At 39.6% G+C, this 22,013-nt stretch overlaps 1 long non-coding RNA gene across 1 annotated transcript in view; it reads right to left on the bottom strand.

The window, feature by feature from the left end:
* Positions 1–920: 920 nt before the first annotated feature.
* Positions 921–22,013, bottom strand: part of LOC143694033 (uncharacterized) — a 29,685-nt gene continuing 8,592 nt past the window's right edge. The window contains exons 3-5 of the long non-coding RNA XR_013182209.1: positions 15,660–15,790; positions 4,484–4,613; positions 921–1,074 (exon numbers count right to left, since the gene is read on the bottom strand). This is a non-coding gene — a long non-coding RNA (uncharacterized LOC143694033). The remainder of the gene's footprint in view (positions 1,075–4,483; positions 4,614–15,659; positions 15,791–22,013) is intronic.

The following is a 22,013-nucleotide window of genomic DNA, read 5'->3' on the forward strand; positions in this document are numbered from 1 at the left end:
GTCACTGTGAGAAGACTCCTGGGGTGACTACCAAGACATGTTAACTAGCAATGGCTCCTCCATTGCACATGACCCATTGCTCACCCTGGTGTTGCAATATATTCCAGCCAGATTCCTGAGTGAGAAATGGGAATGGATTCGTGTTTTGAACAGAGACACAGGCCCCACTCAGCTTGTAAAAACTGAGGGTGAGGGGACTCTGCTGGGGGAAGCAAGCTGAGGGTCTGACCAACCCTCAGTTCTTTTTCTATTCTTACTCTCAGCATTGAGGAGTGCATCTGTTGTTTTGTCACAGAGCTGGCTCCTCTCGTGGTCCCCTCACTGCACACCCCACCCTGGGACATGCTGTAAGCACACACTCATTGATCTTTACTCCATCTGATGACAGATACAAATCTGCTGCCACTGCACCTTATGCTAATGTTCAAATGAAAATGAATAGTATGCACTGAGGCACACCAGGTTGCACTTTACCTGCCTGTATGTATTTATTTGGGAATGTGATGCTGAAACCAGCCTTCTGGGCCCATCTCCAGGTCTCAGCTCCAGAACAGCATGAGATTTTCAGGTGTGTGAATTCCCCTACATTAGGACTTGTTTTCTTGGCAGAGGAACCAAGTTCTCTGGGCTGAAAAAAGCAACCAAGTGGTCTGACAAAATTCTTGCCCTGGGCACAGGGCAAACAGGACAATAGCTTATTCCTGTGATTTGTTTCAAGGTCACATTTTGTGTTACATGAGACTGGTACAGTCTTTCAGTGGTGCTGGATAGAGCAATTGGAGAGGGGAAGAGCACATGAAGGGGAGAGACTTGGACTCTCCCCTTCATGCCATCCATGATGATGGAGTACCAAACTGGATGCCCTGGACATTTGTAGCAGAAAAAAAAAGTCAAAGTGAAATCAGGCTTCCTACCTTTCCACCTTCATTCTGTGTGTGGTGCAATTCTCAATGGAATATGGCTGGATGAAACATGTCTCAGAAATAAGCAGTGATATTCCATGTGAAAGTTTCTGTAGCAGTCAATGACCAAATCCTCCATTTCATTCTCCAAAGCTGTAATTTCAGTTGATGTCTATGTCCAAATAAAAAATCAAAAATATGAGTAAACCAAATCCAATACATCTCATATACTCACCCAGCTCCCAGAGGATAACATATTCCATATATCTAACACATTTTTTTCTGATTTTGTAACTGAAACTCTGGAATTGCAGCTGCTGATTATGAATAATGTTTGAAATGAGAAATCCAATGCCTGGCAACTCTTTCAGTGAAGAAATTCTTCCTGATGTCCAACTGAACCTTTCCTGGCACAGCCTGAGGCCATTTCTAATCCTGTTGGAAATGTCCCTGCAAACTAAAACTCAAGTCTCAGGAGATTCTGTGTGGGATCACATCTACTTTGTTTCTGTCAAGATCCTCCTCAGGACTGGAAAATTATTTTCTTTTCATGTCACACTGTTCTACACCCAAAGAAATTATTTGTTCCTTTATTTGTAAAGAAATTAACAAAATCTCATTTTATCTGGAATTTTGCCCCACATCCTCTACAGATACCAACTCAACAAATTATTTTTCTTTCCACCCCACTCTTAAGAATCATCTCTAAACTTATTTGTCTGTGTAATTCCAACTTCCCCAGTCTGTCCCCATGAGATGATGATGTTTCCCCATCCTGCCCTCAGATAAGCCTATTTTTGTGTGTTTTACCATGGAATCCTCATCCACTCTGTGTCCCCTACCTGAGTTTCTTTGTGGTTGAACAGGAGACAGCACGTGCCATGGCTGATCTGGTACACTGGGCACCCTGACTGATTGATTTGCCAGCCAGCTGAGATGAAAGAGCAGAGTTGACTACTATGTTCCCTGCTTTTCCCTCAAGGGAATGATTTAAAATCGTTCTCTTCTACCAGCATTTGTGGAATATACCAACTGCCAGAACACCTGAAGGAACTGAGACCCCTATCCAGTCTAAGATTTGAATGAAGTTGCCTCATAGGTGTGATTGACAGGCAGATCAAGCTATTTCTGTTTTTAACTAGGTTCCTAAGAAAAAAAAATCAAGTTGTAGTATTTTTCAGTCAAACTGACTCTGAAGAGAAGATCAGGAACCTTTATCATTTTTCCTCAATTTTTTTTATACCATCCTTAATCTGACATATCTAATTACACTCTGTGTTCTGATACAGAGCTGGTAAAGGGTATTTCTTTTTGTAAGACTGGATATTAAGACAGGCCCTGAACACTGCTGGGACTTCCAGATGTCACTGTAGTAAAACTAAGTAAAGGTAACCTTATGAAAAATTTCTCTGAGCTGCAGCACATTCCCACACCTGCAGGGAATAAAGATACTAAAGGTACACTACAAAACTACCCAGAATGCAGAATTATAGAATCTCCTGAGTTGAAAGGGACTCACAAAGATCATCAAATTCCAACTCCTGGGCTTGCACAGAACACCCCAAAAGTTACACAATAATCTTGCACTTTGTCAGGCTTGTGCCAGCTCCTGCCAGATTCTTGTGACCAAGAATCTGAACACAAATCTGGCCATGACCATTTCCCTGAGGAGCCTGTTCCAGTACCCAAGTACCCTCTGGCTGAAGAATTTTTTCCTGATATCGAGCCTAAACCTCCCCTGACTCAGCTTTGTGCGGTTTGCTCAAGTTGTGTCACTGGTCATGAGTGAAGGGTTCAGTGCCTGCCCTTCCTCTTCCCCTCACAAGGAAGATGTAGACAGCAATGAGGTTTGCCATCAGTCTCTTCTAGAAGAAAGGAAGAATCTGAAAGGGAAAGAAAAGGAATGCTGCAGGAAAATCTGTGCTGTCTGGATGTTCAGTTTTCCCAGAGTGAGTTCTCTTATCACTCTAGACCTGCACATTACCTGAGTGTTAGGCTTTGCTTAACTAGCAAAATCATCCCTGCTCTTGCAGGAGCAGAGCCACTTAGTGCCTGTTCACAGAGCACTTTGGTTCAGGCTATCTTGTGTTCTAATGAACATATCACAGCAATAGCTCAGAGCTCCCCATATTTCCAAAAAGCATATGTTAAACAATGTAAGCAAAGAGAAACCCTAACAGGCTTCGCTTGTCCTCACAGTCCATCTGTTTCCCACTCCCCACTGAGCCCATCTCTTCTCCTGGTTCCCTTTCAGGTGCACTCTTACCTTATGTAACGTGCTTTTTATTGGAGATTCATGCTGTGACCCTGTCAGAATTGCTACAGCAGGGGTGACCTCGGTAATGACTGTCCACAGCCTGCCAAGCTAAGTTGGTCAGTGTTAGCTGATTAAACTTTTAACAACATCCCCTGTGCGATAAAGGGCAAAATGACAACTTTGCCCATCGTCAAGGTGTCTGTATAATAAACTAATTAGTAAACCACACAGTCTGTGGAGCTTTTAATGAGTGCTATCGTCTGGCCTCTGTAATAAAAACCCAGTCTGCCCCCTTTTGGGATTCAATTAAGGCACAGACTGTCATATGCTTGGCCTGGCTGATCAATGAATCCATTCCGACCTTTGTCGGAGCTGTTTGCAAGGTCACTGGCAGGAGTGAGGGAAGCCAGCCTGGTGCTGGGGAGACAAACCCACCAGCCTCAGCTGCTAATGTCCTCCAGCTCCTTTGACATCAGCAGAAGTTTCTCTCCCACAAAGGTTAGCTGAAAGAGAATGTGGCAATATGCATATATATAAAATTATAATATATGGATGCCAGTACTTCTGAACAGAAAGGTTTCCCTGTTATTTAAAAAGTTCATTAATTCCTTCACATCTGCATACACCTAGACACCTGTGGGGTTTTTAAGCACCAAAATGTGCTGTCAAATGTTTGCTCTCTAAGCTGCATTTATTGCTATGATCCAGATACACAAACAAAACAAACACAATAGAGTAGCCCTAGATTATACAAAACAGCCCCCTTTTCAGGTCCTTGAATACAAATAATTCTTATCACTATACAATTCCAGAAGGGGTTTATAATGCTGAAGTAATTTTTATGGTGTTCCATTGCAATTTTACAGACAGGAAAATTTATTGGGAAAAAAAAGTCAGGCAAGCAATGACCCAATGAGATACCTAAGGGCTGTAGTGAAGGCATCTTTAAAAGTAAAGATTTCAGGTTTCAGTCCTTTCACCTCTGTCTTTCACCCTCAGGAGGATAAACAGGAATCAGGGGACTAGCAGAGTGAAGATAAGGCCTTTAGTGTCATTATCATCTGTCCTGAGCAGTGCCTAGGTACCTGAGCTCCAGGCAAGCTCTGTCCACAGCCACACTGCCACCAAAAATGCACTTGGTTTTTATTACTGCTGGAAGCTCCAGAGCTCCCAAACATCACTCCCTATACCCCACAGGAAAGCACTGCATTTGGTGATGTGGCAGGGCCACCAAAGACTGTCGCCTACTGCGAAATTTGCAATCAGAAGAGCAAAAAACTGGATGGAGTTTCTGAATTCACTCTGCACAGGTGAGAACACTAACCTCCATACAGTGGGCTTTCTCTCCTGTCCTCTTCTTTTTTTCATTTGAATTGAATAATCTTTCCTCTGTCACCTCATGGTATTTGATAGCCTGGGGAATAAGGAGGTGTCTGAAAGGTGATTTTTAACTGCTGTGATGCAAAGGAAGGGAAAAAAAAGTCTGGTCACAATTGTCCTGCTGATTCAGAAGCTGAGCAATCTCTGTAGACAAAACCCACTTGAATCTATATCAAGAGATCAAGTTCTGTTGGTCTTTAAATACCAAAACTAGCCCTCACATCTTTAAAACAGGTTTTAAGTTGTGCCTATATGGTCTTACCAACCTCAAGACTCTCTAGACATATATACAGGAGTAGCAGTAGGTCATATGCATTAGAGAAAGAATATTTTCTTCATATTCCAAAGAAAAACTTGAAAAAGGTACACATAGATGTAAAACAAATTTAAGATTAAATAGGTTTTACACTAAAGAATAGCTTAAAACATTGCATGTGTTATTCTCTCTTTCATTCTGCACCAAGAACTTAAAACTTTGAGAAAATAAATGATATAAAATAATTAGTAACTATATAAAATAATTAGCTTCATTGTATCTTTACTGAGTTTCCCAGCTGTCCTTTTCTATCAGCTGCTCATTTACAGCCCCGAACTTAGAAATAACAAACAATATACACTTGGATGCTGTCAACCTAAATCATACCAAACGAGCAAATGTGTTTTGAAAATTTACTGGCCCAGACCCCAAATACAAACCTCACAGCTTTACTAAGGATGTTACTGTGTGCAATCTAATTAGCTCTTTCCTATGGTTAAATTTACTTTTCCTTGGGTTTGCTGATGGCTGGAACAGTACTCAGATTAATATGCAAGGAGGCATCATGAAGTTCAGTGACTTGTGCCTCACCTAAAAGCCATGCACAGACTTTGAGCACTTTGACATTTTGGCTGATGGAATTACCATGAATGCTCACCTGCAGCGTGGCTGCATCCTCTGCTAGAGGTGGGAAGAAGGTGCTGTGAATTCAGGTTTTCACTGTATTCAATAATTATTCACTGTGGACCTTTCCACCCCAGCCCCATGAAAACCAGCTCTTCTTCCCATCTCTATTAAGTGGCAGGTGACTGAAAAATAAAAAATTTCTAGCTACCCTTTTCACTCGTGTTGCAGAAAAATGGAAAATACTTCAGGAAAACTCTCTGAAGATGCATACTAAAGATCAAGACTGTAAAAATAAATATATCATAAGCTAAATCTCTCTTTTCTTTATGCTTTGCAGGGGCATTTTGCATCAGCCCTTAAGCAGCTGCGGCTGTGCAAGATGTGGTTTTATCCAGAAGGGTCCTCTCTGCCCAGAACACAGCTGGGACAGGCAAAGCAGGTCCAGTTACACTTGATCACAAGCATGGGAGGTGTGATGTAGGGAGGAGGCATGGCAGAGCATCCTGACTGGAGAGAAGGCAAAATATCTTAGCTAAATTTGGATTAGATGAATTCTTGAAGCTGCTCCAACTTTTGAGAAGGGCTGGAGAGGCCTGGTTGGCATCAAGGTACAGGAAATCAAGGGAACCCCAATGAAGGGGAAAAAGGATGAGGAGGACTCTATAGATATCAGAAGGCTAATTAATTACTTTATTATACTATATTATTTTATACTATATTACACTGAATCTGCACAAGCACTTTACTCTTCTGCACAGAATCTTGTGCCTGTCAACTGACAGTCTTGACGCCCACACTTGGATAAGAATTGGTTAATGAATTAAAACACACTAGAATCTAATTACTAATATTTTTCAGATAAACAATCTTCTACAATACATTCTACTTGTTCTAAAACACAGGAGCAGAGATAAGAATTGTTTTTTCTTTGAGGTTCAGAGAATGTGAATCTTAGACAATCCTTGGGAAGTTGTGCCTTGCTTTTCTCTGTGAAGAGAAATGCAGCCACACCAAGATGGCTCAGGCTGCCTGTCCCTGGTGTGCCCTGCAGGTCGTGGGGACAACCAGCCTCTGGCTGTCACTGCAGTGGCTGGAATCACATCTGCTGATGCACAATATACACATCTTCCTTTTCCAGTGCTCTGTTCCTGGACAGACATGCACTCTAAAGAGCTAACATTTGATAATAGCCTCTTTAGGTAGAAACTGATCCAAACATTCCTGTGAATATTCATAACCATTACTAATTTCACCTGAGTTTGTTAATTTGGCATCTGAGTGGCTCTCCAGTTCAGAAGTAGCCATGAGAATTGCCCACAAGCTTTATCTGTCAGAAGGTTGGTGAATTGATAAATTATGAGTGTGTCAACACAGATTTTGCTGCATTTACTTTCCTTTAAATGAATTCCGGGTAGTATTTGGTGTGAAAGGCTCATTGGGAAACTGTAGCTAGGTAAAAGGCAAAAAAAATTTAAAAACCAAGCAGGAAAGTGTAAAAGAATTAAAACTTTAACAAACTCTTCACTCCAGTATTTTTAATAAAAGCTCTGAAAGAAGACTGCTCCCATGGATTTACTGATAAAATCAGGAAGCTGAACTTTTTCTTAAGTCAGCTACTGCTTCTTTACAAGAAAGCTTCAGATTTTGTACTTGGGCTTCAGTATGAAGGGAATGCTTATAAGAGATTAATTTCTTAATCAAGGTTTTATATACAATTCTGATTTAGCATTCTTGAAATTTCACCAATCACAGTTAAATTATATTCATCAGTCTGCTTTTTAGCTCCTTCAAAATAACTCTAAGTACAAGAAGCTGTGAATTTCTAAATCTTCAGGAATAAAGGACTGCTGAAAAAAGATCTGAGCTCTGATTTTCAGTGGTTTTATCAACTGGAGTACTAGCAGTTGCCTTTCTGTTGTAAAGGGAAATGCCTTATAAAAATTGACCGTTTTAACTTCATACCACCTCAACAGATCCTATCACTGTCATCCTTTTAAAATGGAGATACCAGGACTAGATTTTTCAGGGGTTTGACAACATTTTTTTCTACTCCTGTGCTAAGGCATTGGAGACTTGGTTTTAAAAAGCACAGAACATCAGCTCCAGCACAAATCTGCAGTTCAAGAAGCTGCTCAGTGACCATGGAAAAATCATGACCTGCAGATGCCCTTCAAGCATGGCCTTTGTGCCTTGCCCAAAGCAGGCTAGTGAGATATAATTACTGCTGAAACAAGAGTTTGTGACACTGGGAGGTTTTTTTAAATGCTATTATGCGTTTCTATTGTGATAAAATTGAAAAACACTATAAAGAGTAGGTCACCTCCCAAAGACATTTTCTTACTCTTAACCTGGTTTTTCATTATATTTTTCCTTCTGCATTTAGAGCATTATGGCACTTGTGGTAGTGTGAGACCCACAGCTCACAGGAAGATGTTTGCCCAGAAATCTGGGTTTTGCAGGAGGATTTATATCCCTTTTGACCCTTTGCAGCTTCCAAGCCGATCCAGCAGGGTACTGTGATCTAAGACAGCATTTGGGGCCACATTTAACTTACAGGCAGCTTAAAATTGCATTTAAAATCAAATACCTTGCACGCAAATATGTTTTCAAGGGCTTACTCCAGAATTCAAGTCCTGGTATGTAAATTTTGTTAATGCATTATTTACATCTAGAAGGGTACATATATCTATGTACCCTTCGAGAAAAGGGAAGGAGGGAATTGCAGAAAATCCACATCATGGAAAACAGGTGCAGGTGTGTTTCTAAGACAGTCACAAAGATTTTTTTTGCTGTTGTGAGCAGAAGGGAAAGAACATTTTCTTCAGCATGCCTTAGCAGTCCCCCTTGCATGGCAGGGCAAAAGGTGCAGATCCCAGCTGCATCCCAGGAAAGCACACAGAGTGAGCTGCATTCCATGGAACTCATTCCTGGAGGTTTTCCCAAATCAGGGCCTCGAGGAGGAAGTTTCCTTTTCCTTTTCTTTTCCTGCCTCTGAAACGACCCACAGACTTTTCCAGGATTCTCTCCCACCTCATGTTGAACCACTCTCACTTTCTTCTGAGCTTGCTCACAGAGCCTTTATCTTATTTGTCAATGTTTGATATTAAAATAAAGAAAGGTATTAATCTCTGCAGTGACCTTTCTGCTTTATTTCTCCTGGAAGGGGATGCTGCATCTTTTGTAAGTAACTTCAAGGCAAGATATTATGCACCATTCAAACATATGGCTTTTATCCAGTTAATCATTGTGCATTACCTACTTTCATCAATGTTCAGAAACTTAATTCCAGGATTACTCATTCCCCAAAAAACCCAAATAAGAAAATCAGAAGAATAGACCCAAACAATAGAACTTTTATACCAGGATAATTAGAAAAGGAACCTATTACCCAGGATTATAATTACTGACTAACATATTAAATGACCTTTAACATTTACCTTAAGCCCCAGATTTCTAGAAAACCAGAAAGGTTATGAATGCCATATTAGTAATCTTTAATCTTTATTACTGCTGTGGACAGAATTTTAATGATTTTTAAATAGGCAGCGGTCACTAACATATCCCTATTAAAATAAAAAAAATCTCATAAAAAATTAAATGGATTAAGACTTCAAATGTACCATCATCAAAAGTATTATCTAATTATGGAGTTCAGTGAACAGGCCAAGTGAAATGGTTGGTAATATTAGTTACTTACCACATGGGAATGCCCAGGATTTATGCACAAATAGATTCTGCTTCTGTTGCAACATAGTAATTAAGAATTTGTCAGGGAAATTTGACCCTCTAGGGTAGATATTACTTTGTAAAATAAGAATGGCAGAGCACTAGTCTCCTTGCTGCACATAATTTAACTTGATTATTTATACATCAAAGGGAGTCTGCAGTGACTGCAGTATAATATTTAAGTAGAGGGATATTAGAGAAAGAAGCATCTAGTGAAATCTTTTTCCCAAATCTCCGTGAGAAAATAGAGGAAATTTTCATAAAGCATTTCATTTTGCATATAAATTGGTGTCTAGATTGTGCCTGTGAATTTACTGCTGTCAAATTTAATTTTTCTTTAATTCTTCAGGCCCAGATGTGAAAAGCTCTGTGTGCAGGCTGCAATTTTCAATGCTTACAGGTAGCACCCGGATCGATAATGTGTCTTTATGAGAAATTACCCTTAATGTTATTGAGTATGCATTTTGCTTTATAGGATAATAAGGTAATATGAAATGCCAATTCATTCATTAGGAGAAAGCTAAGTGCTTAAATGAAATGGGTGACAGGTCTGAAAAAAGATGTAGTTGTGGGCAGGAAGTCAAGAATGGATTTTTAATGACCTAATACCAAAAGGTTTTTACCACTTATTTGCATTTGCTTCCTATAAACAATATTAACTTTAAAATAAAAGGGCTTGAATATTTAAATTGCAGCAAGTGATTCCACTTGAAGAGGCTATTTGGAAATGCTGGGTTTCTGGGAAACTCTCTGCCTGGCCTTTCTGAAGACCACAATGTGAACTCATCTGGTACAAAAATTAAAACAAGGCTCATTTAAATTGACAGGCATAAAGTGAGCATATTGTGAGCATGGCCAAAAAAGTCAGAGGTTAGTATGTGAAAGACAAACAAAAAAGTGCTTTAGCTCTTTGTTTGAAGTACAGTGTTCTCCCAGCTCAGTACAGTAAAAACAGCAGGTATTGAAAAGAAGGCAAAAAGACTTTGTCAAGAGGAAAAACTCCAAACTAAACCCAGATCCCATAGTTATTGTTCAATAACAGCCTCCTCAGAGTACAATATTAAAAAACAAACAAACAAAAAAGTGGTGTTCTTTGAAAGTCTGCTCATAAAGAAATTAATTGATTTCTAGGTACATTCAGTGTCTGAAATCATGACCATAAGGAAGGAAGTTAACAGACTTTTTGCAAAACCTCACTAGGTTCTTTTTCCCCCCAAGTCCTCTCTCACTTTTTTGAGTTTCACAGTTTTCAGTGAGTGGTTTGCCTTCCTTTTCTCTGGACTTGCTCCCCACCGGCGATCCTTGGGGCACAAGCTGTGCCAGGGGATGCTGCCACCCTGATCCTGCCAGGGTTGGAGCCAGCTTTATCCCTCTCCAAGGGGACAGGATCAGAACCTTCAGGAGATGAATTTCATGCCTGGAAGCAGAGCTGGTTTTTCCTGGAGCAGTACTCTGTGTCAGAGTCATGCTCCTGCTCCTGGCCACCATGGAAAGCCTCCACCAGCCAAAGCCGCCTTCAAACTTCTGGTGCAGAAATGCCAAGTTTTGCCTTACTGATAAAATTTATTAGGATGTAACACAAGACGTGAAAAGGAAGCAATTCACCCAGGGAAAAGCACATCCAGGTGCTCCAGTTTTCCTCACTCCCACTGCAAAGTGTTATTCCAATTACAACTAAGGACAGGAGTAGCTTAATGCTGAAGTTTCCAAAGCTGATCTTTTTTCTACAGAGATACAGGGCCCTGACTTCCACTACAAATGATGGCATTCTCTTCAATTAGATCCGAATTTAGAATTCCTCAACATTGATTTTCCTGAAGTTTTCATTTGGTCTTTTATGAACTTGACATTTTTGCTCTTCAGCAGTAAATAAGACACTTTATTTACTATCAACACCTTAATACAGCAGTTTGAAAGAGCAGACAGCTTAATCTTTTTTTTTTTTTCCTTTTGAATAGCTAACATTGTAAAAACAAAGGACAGATACCAGAAAAAGCTTTAAAGTTTTATTTTTATTTCTACTTTAACTTGGCAATGACTGCTTTGCCTAAACTTTTTTTTTTTTTTTACTTTTATGTAGGGCTCTTTTTATTTTTTTTTCCCTTGACCTTCAACATCTCAAACTACAAAGAGAGGACTTTCTCTAATGCTGTTTGAATATACTGTATTTTTCTTTTAAGGAGCCTTCCACTGATTTTTATCCTTCAGGGATCAATGGTTCCCTCAGTTCCATAATCTGACAAGCCATAGTGAAAGCAAAAGGCCCCCACTTCTGGAGCTGTAAATGCTCACGTGAGATGGCAAAGGATGTATTTTCACACTGAACTCACAACAGCCTAAGGAGAGCTTTAAAGTATCTTAGCCTAAGTCTCTCTCTTTGGGAGGACTGAGATATGGGAGGAACTTTAGTGTTATTGTTAATCTGTTTTACAAAAGCACCTAACAGCCTCTGCTGAGTTCAGAGCCCCATTAAAAGCAAGGATGGATAAAGCTGGTTCAAATGTGTGTTCATTTCAGCATAACCCATGAATGCCTTTGCTTTCTGGTAATGTCTGACTCTTTTCCACAAAACTTGTGAAGTTTGGAAAGGGGCAGAAACAAGGAGAAGGGAAATGGTGATTCACTGCTAAATTAAGCACTGCTCATTTTGCTGCGACAGTTACTTGGAAGAAACAAAATTTATTGCTGTGATGCAGCATATTATGCTGATTTCTAAGGGACTTTTTGATCAAAATCATCTACATATCATCACATAGTTCTCAGAATTACTCCTTCCCCAACGTCTCCCTGTGGTTTTTTGCCTGGACCACCAACACTCCTTTCTGCTCAGTCACGTACCATACAGAGAGTTCACATTTAAATTTCCTTCAGTACTTCAGCACAGTTTACTTTGTCTCACTGGCATCCAAACACCTTGACATGCTGCCAAACATTCCCACAGCCTGAGGAACCAGGCAGGGGCTGAGCCTGGAGCAGCATCCCACACAGGGAGTGTGTAAAAGGAGGAGGGATCAGTGAGCTGAGATGTGGTGGAGGAGAACTGCCCTCCAACCCTGATGCTCCTACAAAAGAGGCTCAGGAACCTGCCTGGTGAATATCTGGGTGCTGTTCTCTGAGGGAGAGCAGACATCAGCTGCCATAATTCACTTTATGCTGCCAAGAGTGCAAGTCAGGGAAGTGGAGATGGGCCCCTGCCACATCTTGCTCTGCCTCTATTTTACTGCCTCTAGAATGTGCTGACTTCAAAAATCAGAGTGGCATCAGAGGGACATTGATAATTTAGCAGTCCTGTGATATATGCCAGTGCTCACACTGGGATGGTACAACTGAGGCAGAGCTGTCACCATTTCTGATTTGTTAGAATTGGTGCTGGAGTAGAACAAGTACTACCTAGGGCTTAATGTAAAACAGTTAATGGGATTCAGAGGGAAGATAATGGAATATATTCACAATGAGTCATATATTTATGTCCATATTATGTAGAATATAACAACATATTGCAACCAGATTGTGATAGACTTCATTTACATATGTGTTTTTAACTCCTGTCTTCAGTTCTCAAACTGCATGGGAAATCCAGGCACTAAATTTCTACTTCTAGCATCAAAGTACATACAAGCCCTTGGCTGGGAGTGGATATCAAGCAATCCTGGCAAAAATTAAAACCCGTATGACCAGCAGACCCTCTGTAGTTTCCTACTTTAAGAAAGAATTTCACAACCTCCCCATCTGTCTCCTGTGGACATACAGGCATTGCTCTCTACTCCTTTGACCTTGCTTCTTCTGTCATCCCTGTTTCAAGAGCATCATCCTCTGCTGCAGCCAGGGCTCTGACATTCCAGCTCTCTCCAGGCTCTTGTGGAGACCTCATGCCTTCTCCTTCCCACTGGAATTTTGAACCAAACCATTCCTGAGGTGTGGTTTATATGTCACATCCAAAGAGCACTGCTCTGAACAACACAGTTACCTTCTAGCAATCAAGCAGCCCTGGTGAAATAAAGGAAGCTGAGAGAATGGATATTTACTCCAAGGATTTTTGGATCAGGCTTTTGACATGCTTCATCTTCTATACATTGTCTACAGCTCAAACATATTTACAGCCAATTACCAACAGCAAGGATTGTAGAGGTTACTGATGATCTATAGAGTAATCACTGAGATAAGACATTCCTCTCATCACAGACATCTGGGCAGCATTGCCACATTGCTACTCTTCAAGTGGCTGTGCAGGTGATTTCTCTTAATAATCTAGTAAGTGCTATGGGATCTTTCTGAATAAATGGATTTCTAGAGCAAATGCATTCCTCTTGTTGTTACTTATCTGTTTGAGTACTGTCACACAGAAATAGGGATTCTATGTGTTAATTTGGTTTTGAAATAATATATCATCAGTACAGCTATAGATCTCAATCCTGTCATGGGAAGCAAAGCACTATCTGTTAAAATATATCAGCCAAATGTATGCAGGCAAATGCAGGCAACAGCACCCCACCATAGACAACAAAGTTCTCTACTCCTTTACTCCTTTGTTTGTGTGTTTGGGTTTTTTTTTTGTTGTTGTTGTTATTTTTTGGGTCTTTTTGTCTGTTTTATTGTTGTTGGTGGTTTTATTTTGGTTATTGTTTTTATAAAAAAAGCACCTAATCTCATATGCAATGTGTCAGGAGAGCTCCTCTCTCTGATTTCCACAGGCAGTTACTCAGTCTCTTCCTATATTCACCTGTTTGGACAGTGGGTGCAGTTTCACACATCCCTTCCCTAAAATGAGGCCCCCATTAAACATATTTTCCCTGAGGTATTATTATCTCCTGTGTGTAGTTAACAGAGAACAGTGCAGTTAGTTTGAGTATAATTATCCATAATTTGTTGAGCACTGATGGCATCCATCATTCTTCTGGCAGGAGCAAACTTGATTCCCACACCAAAAAGCTTATCAGCAAAATCAAGAAAATTTATAACTGATACCAAAAATATGACTACACTACATACCTCCCCAATAATATCTGTGGTGAATTTTGACTGATATTTGGCCTCATTTCCTAATTTAGGCCAAACAAGCCTCATAGGCTAGAGAAATTCAAATTTAGATCCTGACTTTAGTTTATAAGAGCATTTTATATATCTGGGGCCTGGGAGTTTCAGTGATGGGGAAGAAATCTCAAGACAACTAAATGTTCAGTGTATGCTGAAAATTTTGAGATAGCACCACTTATAATTTTCTTTGTTTTTAAAACCAGAGGTAAGGATTATACAAATATGCAATCTTATTCTTTTCTGTGTTTTTGTGTCTGTATCTATACAGCCACATAACATTTTATGTTCATGTTGAATGGTTTGTAATAAGAATCAAGTTTTGGGGTTTTTTTCATCTTTAACATGTGTTTTTTACAAAAAACATTTATCGCTTTCTAGTAGTTAGAGGCTTTACATCATTTCTATAAATGCCTCTCATACAAAACTACTACAAAGTTACACAGTCTTTTTTTTTTTTTTGTGGGATATTGCACAATTTTAGTTTAGTGCTTTTCTAATGATCATTTAATGAATCTGTTTGCATGAGATCACAAAGGCAAAGATTACCAGCACCTAACCTACAACAGAGAAAAAGAATATATATTGAACTAAGAGTTAATCTAAAAACCCAGGAAAGTCTCCTTCATTTCAGGGAGGAAATAAACAAAGTTCTCTTCAAATTTGTACCCTCTGAAGGACACGTAAATCTCTTTCACAAAATCATAGCTCACTTTTGGTGTCTAAATATTTTCAGTTTTAGTCTTGCACTTGACTTAAAGAGCTGAGATTTCACCCTTTCAAACAAGCACCTCATGGAATGAGGCAATTGAAATTAACAGACAGAAAAGAGATGAAGGAAAGACAATTTCTCCACTAAGACAAAAAGTTCATATTGGCTCAACTTTTTTTTAAAATAGCTTCTCATCTGCATGAAGTAGCATAATTTTTTAACAACAGTAAACAGGAATCATTGCCTTACTAATTGGTGAACCAGCAAGTCTGTAAGGCATCCAAGTCCTCTCCCAATCCCCATCTTAGCAAAATCTTAGTTAGATTAATAATAATGCCTGGGGATTCTGAGCTAAGCTTCATTCAGTCTTACAAGATTTAAATTCAACATGCAATTCAGTGGGAAATAAGTTTGCAAGCTGTCACACAGTTTTCAGTTCGTGTTTCAAGAAACAAGGAGCAAAAGGTAGAAGGTGAAAAATGCATCATGTAGTCTCTCTCTCTCTTCTGCACCACAAAAACGTGAGAATTTGAGGCAGATGTTAGTAATCTCAACTAATTTTGTGAGCAAGACTTGTGGGGTCTGACTCTTCAACAACCAAGAAAGCACACAGATCATTTTTAGTGTCATTTTCTCAGTTTCTTTGGCTAGAAGGAATGGTTTCTTGATGCTGAGAGGTTTTCTATGTGTTACTCTGGAGCATTTACTTTTGAAACTGGACAGGGCTCAGAAACATCAATAAAATATGAAATAGATCTTTTTTCTTACCTCCTTAATTCTACACTCCCCAAAGCATTGCTTAGGTTTTAGGTGAAGGGCTGAGTCGTGTCGCCTCCATCAACATTTTTGTAGATTTGTTTTCATGTTTCTGCAAACTGATTCTCTCTGTTTCATCAAACCTGAAAACAATCACAGAGTCAGGAGAGTTAAAAATATGCTGCTCCTCGAAAGAACCGTGTGGCTGGAAAGTAATTATACTGAGAAAGCTGCTCTGGGTGGACAAAGCCAACCAGATTGCTTGAGAGTGTGACAAAATGCTAAATTGATCTGAGCTGTCTAGAGACAGTTTAAAATTTCTTCTTGGGACATTCTGTTTCAAGACCTTATTACTGTAACTTGTCAGTGACAGTGTGACAAGATCATGAGTTACTCCATTTCAATGTGTATTTATTTTCTGTTAATGTTATAACTTAGGAAATTCAAAAGGATGGAAAGGGTACTTGGTTCTATCCCTAAATGTCAACCATGTAAGTGCTTTGACTTTTATTTTCTATTTGCTTTGGTCAGTGTAAATTTCTATGGGTTTTGCTGGTTGGGGGAAGGGGATTTGGAGATGTGCAGTTCTTGGTTATTAATATTTGACTTTGTTAGTGCTATCTGTTTACCGTATGGCTTCTGGAAAGAGATGGGAAATATTAGCTGGTGAGTCCTTAAAATGCACAATGTGTGGGCACACTCCTTGTGCCTGCACATTCTTTGCATTGCTGCTGCATTTAGCCTGGGATTGTCCATTTGATATTGTTTCTTGATACTACTTTGCTTTTACTTCATTATTTCACTCTTTTTTACTTTTAATACATGTGGATGGTCGAGTTTGAGTGAATTCCATGTGCTTTGTACAGGCTGGTTTTTCTCCTTATTTCTGGAATAGAGAAGATGAAAGCTGTTTTTAGCTGCTGTTTACATTCACAAAGCTGGATCCTGCACATAAATGAGTTTTTATACAAATGCCTGGGATTTTATACAAATCCCATTCCTCTTTCGCTTAGAACGAGTTACAAGGCAGCTGTCTCCAAAAGCAGAAAAGGCTGTTGTAAAGAAACCAATAATAGGCCAGGCTTAAGATCCTTAGCTGGGCTCTTTTATTTTGGGACTTTTACCAAAGGCTGAGAGAGACCCAAAGAAAATATAAAATATCCACTAATATTGAGGGCCTAGTATTTACACTTGGCAGGGTATAAAATTTGTTTCTATAGGAAATCACCTTATTTTACAGAACACTGAAGCTGTGTGAAGGCTTTTTTAAAATTCCCTTTTCTTTTCCCCAAACTGTACGTGAAAACTTTTGGGGGTTGGAGGTGATGGCATATTGTACTGTGAAAAATTGGTTTATGCTCAAATGCCTTTTGCGGTCACAACACGATTCCTCACCTCTTCTTGCATGAAAAGGCAAGAGTCAGAGGGCACTTCTCCTCTGTTTTTTTTTTGTTTTTCCTGAGATAATTTCTTCTTTCCTAGGCCAGATCCAGGTCCTCAGCTGATGGAGCAGGAATGTCACAGCCCGGGTGCTGTCCTGCAGCATGTTTCCAAACAAGTAATTTCTCTTGTTTTCCTTATTTTTCTCTCTAAAATGCGATTAAAAAGGAAAAGGACATCGATGCCCGTGAGATTAGCTGAAATTCCTTGAAATACTGCTGTGACTTTCAGAATTCCGCTGCTGAGGAGGTTGTGCAGTTGTGCTAGGAAGCCACTGGGTGTCAGCAGGAATGTGAGAGCAAGGCAGGGACCCCTCTCCGTAAGATCCAGCGCTTCGCAGCACATCCCTAAGAATTACGGAGAGGAAAAGCCGGCAAGACTCCTGCACCCTAGAACATGAGCAAGTGGCAAGTGACCCCTCCATAAATCAGCTCAGCCTGAAGTGCAAGACTCTCTCAGGGCTTCTCTTCACCCTCTAATAGCTGATTGTTCAGAGAAAGTTTTAGAGCCAGCTTATAAAACCAGACTGAGCTCAACCCAGTGCCTCAGCCAGCCAGCAGGACTGCTCAGGATCAGAGCAAAATCGCCATTGACAAGATGCAAAATCCTTTAGCACCTCTGCTTTTCAGACATTAATATTTGTTTATACTTACCATAAAACCAAAGTTTTGCACAGCTTTTACTGATTTTTTATGTGCATTTCAACAGCACCCACAGATCATGCTCTGCTCTATGTAAAAGCTGCTCTAAAATAAAGTGCTAACTTACCACTACACAGTAAATTAATTTGGACCTCAAACCCCCTAAAAATCGAGGACTTTGTGATCCCAAAGAAAAGCAAAATAATTAAGGTCTAAAAGCGCCCTTGCCTCTTTGCTGTTATTGGTACAATGGTCTGGCTGGTTGTGAGAGACAAAACCTGAGACACTCAGAATAGTAAACTCAGAATAAACTCACCAGGTTTTGAAACATGAGCAGTAATAAATTTTGTAGACACATTGTTATGGGTCCCAGTGTATGCTTTCTTTAAATCAGTAATGGAAACAGTAGGATGAAACAAAGAAGAAGCAGCCACAGACACTTTTGTTTCTTTAGAAGGAGAAGATGTATACATCAGGAAAGTTTGGAATATTTTTCTCTAGAGAATTCTAGACTCACTACTGCTAAGTAACACCTGAGGACCCGTGAGCTGCAAAGTGTCTGGAAGCTGTGCAAACTTCAGTGGGAGTGGAGAGCACCCCTCTTATGCACAATTAACCATTTACCTCAGTGATGTTCTCCATGTGTTTCTCTGCAAATAACACAGGGATGCTCCCAGAGTGGATGGCTGCTGAAAAAAGACTTTTCCCCTTGAGAAGAGGGGCTTTCAAACTAGAGGCAACAAAGTATTAACTCATATGGTGCTCTGTGGAGTGGCCTGATTTACATAAATATACTTTATTCACAATGAAGGGAATGCACCAATTTACTCTCTCTTTTCCCTCTCCTCCCTTTTCACTGCCCTTTTAAGGTGCATAGGGTTGCTTTAATTCCACTCAGAATTACTTCTCTAAAAACCTTGGTAATTCTGACAAAAGCATCTCACTTTACTCTAAAGGCACCCAGTGAGCAACACTATGAAGGTTACGGGAGAGCACCAGCTATAATTCTGTTGTTTTCATTTGCATACAAATTGTCAGCCAGAAGCAAACATTTTCCAACAATGAATTATATAAAACCTACTTTTTTGGACTGAGATTTAATTTTATTTTTATCCACAAGAATTTCTAAAGAAGTAACTGTTTTTTTTAGGTTTTTTTTTTTTTTTTAAGGTAGAGATCTAAATTCAGAGTAATTTCTCCAAATGGCAGGTATTTCGAAATTGTTTTATAAGTTCTTTATAATATAGAATTTGAGGACTAGCAATCAGAGATTTAGGTTCCATTATTCCAGGTGGTCTACAAATGAAGACACTCTCTGGGCCACAATTGCAAAAGCAGATTTATGACAACAGAAAAAACAGACATACATGGAGACAACAGGTGGGAAAGTGAGGAAAAAGTATAAAAGAGGTGGGAATTATTTTTTTTTTCATCTTTATCTTTTTGTATCTGTATCTTTTTTTTTTTTTTGACTCTTTATCACCTGTGCTGAAACTGTCAAGTGCTAAAGTAGCCATTGGTGATTTGAAAGGTATGAGGCTGTATGAGGCTGAGGTTTTACTTGAGCTTAACAGATATGTCTGTGAAGCTGCTTCTGCTTCTTTCAGCCTGCAGAGGAGAAACTATGAGCTGAATTAGTTCCACTCCTACCTGTGAGCTTCACTTGTACATCCTTAGCAGTGAGAAAGAAACATTAACAGCAGCTGATATGAAAGAGCAGAGGGCATAAAACAATCTGATTTATAATTTACCCACTTCCTCCCTCTCCAGTGTGGTGTTACACCTCTAAGAATGTGTCCCAAAGCTCTCCTGTCCCCCATGAGATAACAGGACATGGGATGTGCCTGGTTCCTAAGCCACCTGACACCCTTTGTGGTGGCTTTTAGGGGATCAGTAACACTCTGGTACTGGGTAAAGTGGCAGAGTGAGGCTCCTGCCGAAGCTGGAAACCAAGAGCTTGTGCCTGGGGCATTAGACATAAAGGTAGTGAGGTAGGAGGCTGGCTATAAGGGTGTGTATTTACTAAATATTGTGCAATGAAATGGCATTTTGCTACTGCTATTTTTCCCCAACAAAAGTTAGTTACCCATAAAAGAACTAAACCAAACTGTAGTGTTATGCAAATGAGTTTCCAAATATTTATCGGTGTTTAACCTGTGAAAAATGGTCAGAAAAGTTTAATGTTGTAGTGCCTTCTTTTAGTTGGATTTCTATTAAAAATATCAGTGAAATACTAATTTAGGTGGGTTTAAAACTTGCAGCATTTTGACATTGTACATTTTATTTTCTTGGCTCTCTGACTGTGAAAGATTAGGCACACCTCCATTAAACAGATAACAGTTTTCTCAGAGAGATCTTATTGTGGTTCTTTTTTCTATTTGTTCTTCCTGGGGGCGACATTCTCAGCTGACATAAACTGGCAGAGCTCTCTGCTTACAGGGCAGAGCTCTGCTGGTTTACAGAGATTCAAAACCAGGCCTAGAAATCATCAGAATTGATGATTTACTGATAGCTACCAATCACCTGGATCTGTTGGACCTTTCTCAGCAGGGTATTTGTGTATGCACATTTATTTTCTCCTTCTTTGAGGGCACCAGGTTATTTCAACTTGACTGTTGCTGCTATCCAACTCATATCCAACTGATCTAATTAATTAAATTCCTTTATGATATTTGTAAAGTTTGTCCCACTAGCTCACAGTGCTGCCAAAGATTTTCCTTTTAGTGTGGCACGCTGACTTCAGTGTCAATCCAAAGAGACTAGGATGGCTTGACTTTAAGAATAAACTTTTTAAAATGTTTGATGGGCTATGGAGCTCAGCTGTTGCAAGTGACTGTCTCAAATGTCTCAATGTGTGTGCATAAAATCCAGGATTTTAAAATCCAGGATTATTTACAGCAACTGAACGTGCTCATTGGCTTGACCATGACAACATTTGGAAGCTGTCCTGTCATTAAGATGGACATATTATATTAGATTGCTCTGAAAGACTTTATCCTCAGCTCTGAGATGAGCCCCAGCAGAAACCTCATTGTCAGGATCACATGATTGGCTGATCAAGTTTTTTAAAGGGTACCATGCAGATTTCATTTTGTGGAAGATGCTTCCCTGTGGCTTTGACTGGGATCCATTTAAGCAGTAAATGTAACAGTCGCTGACACCTAGATCTGATATAGCCAATGAGACTCTTTTTATATTCACTGGAGTGATCTGAGGATGCAAAGATTGCAAATGTCCAGAATAGGTCAGATGAGTTATGAGCTAAATTTGACTATTCTTCTTTATTGAATAGAACAGGCACTGAGGATGCCCAGCTGAGGTGTAAAAATTTGTGTTGTGGCCACCTAAGCCTACATGAGGTGAATCTCACAGTCACTGTCATAAATAAACTCATCAAAATTATGTTGCAGGAGTGTCCTTAACACTGAGCACGAGCAGACGTGCAGTTCTGAACAGCATCTGTGTTTGCTCAACTTCTCATTCCAATTTGAGCACTCCAGCACATACATCATCAGCTGAGCAAAATAAAAGATTGGCCCTTCAAAGAAGTGCATTTCATGGAAACATGCTAGGATTGTCGAAAAACAGAAATCTTGACTGATGACATGGAAAAATTCATTACATTTAGGTTGCCATTCTTAAGTGACTTATGAAAGGAAGAGGTCTCCTTTTTTTTTTTTTTTTTTGGTGGATATTAGAGGGACTGGAAGGAATCGCATCCACTGTGTCCACATGATGTGACTAAAAACTGTGTGGACTTACCTATTGTATTTGCAGGGAATGCCCCAACGAAGGCAGGAATGATGAATCTGACTCCATGTTCTGAAGGCTAATTTATTACTTCATGATACTATATTATATTAAAAAATATTATACTAAACTATACTAAAGAATACAGAAAGGATACTTAATGAATGCTAAAAAGATAATAATGAAAACTTGTGACTCTTTCCAGAGTCCCGGCACAGCTTGGCCCTGATTGGCCAATGAGTGAAAACAACTCACACCAGAATCCAGTGAAAAAATCACCTGTGGGTAAACAATCTCCAAACGCATTCCATGTGTGAGCACAACACAGGAGAAGCAAATGAGATAAGAATTTGTTTTCCTTTTTCTCTGAAGCCTCTCAGCTTTCCAGGAGAAAAATGCTGGGCAAAGGGATTTTTTCAGAGAAAGTGAATGACACACTTACCATCCCAATCTTATTTTAAAAACCCAGGAGCGGCCCTGTGGAGCTATGAACAGGCTCATGAGTGAAGCACCAAATTGCAAGGGAAGACGATCT

This window comes from Agelaius phoeniceus, chromosome 5, assembly GCF_051311805.1.
Source record: "Agelaius phoeniceus isolate bAgePho1 chromosome 5, bAgePho1.hap1, whole genome shotgun sequence".
Classification (NCBI taxonomy): Eukaryota; Metazoa; Chordata; class Aves; order Passeriformes; family Icteridae; genus Agelaius; species Agelaius phoeniceus.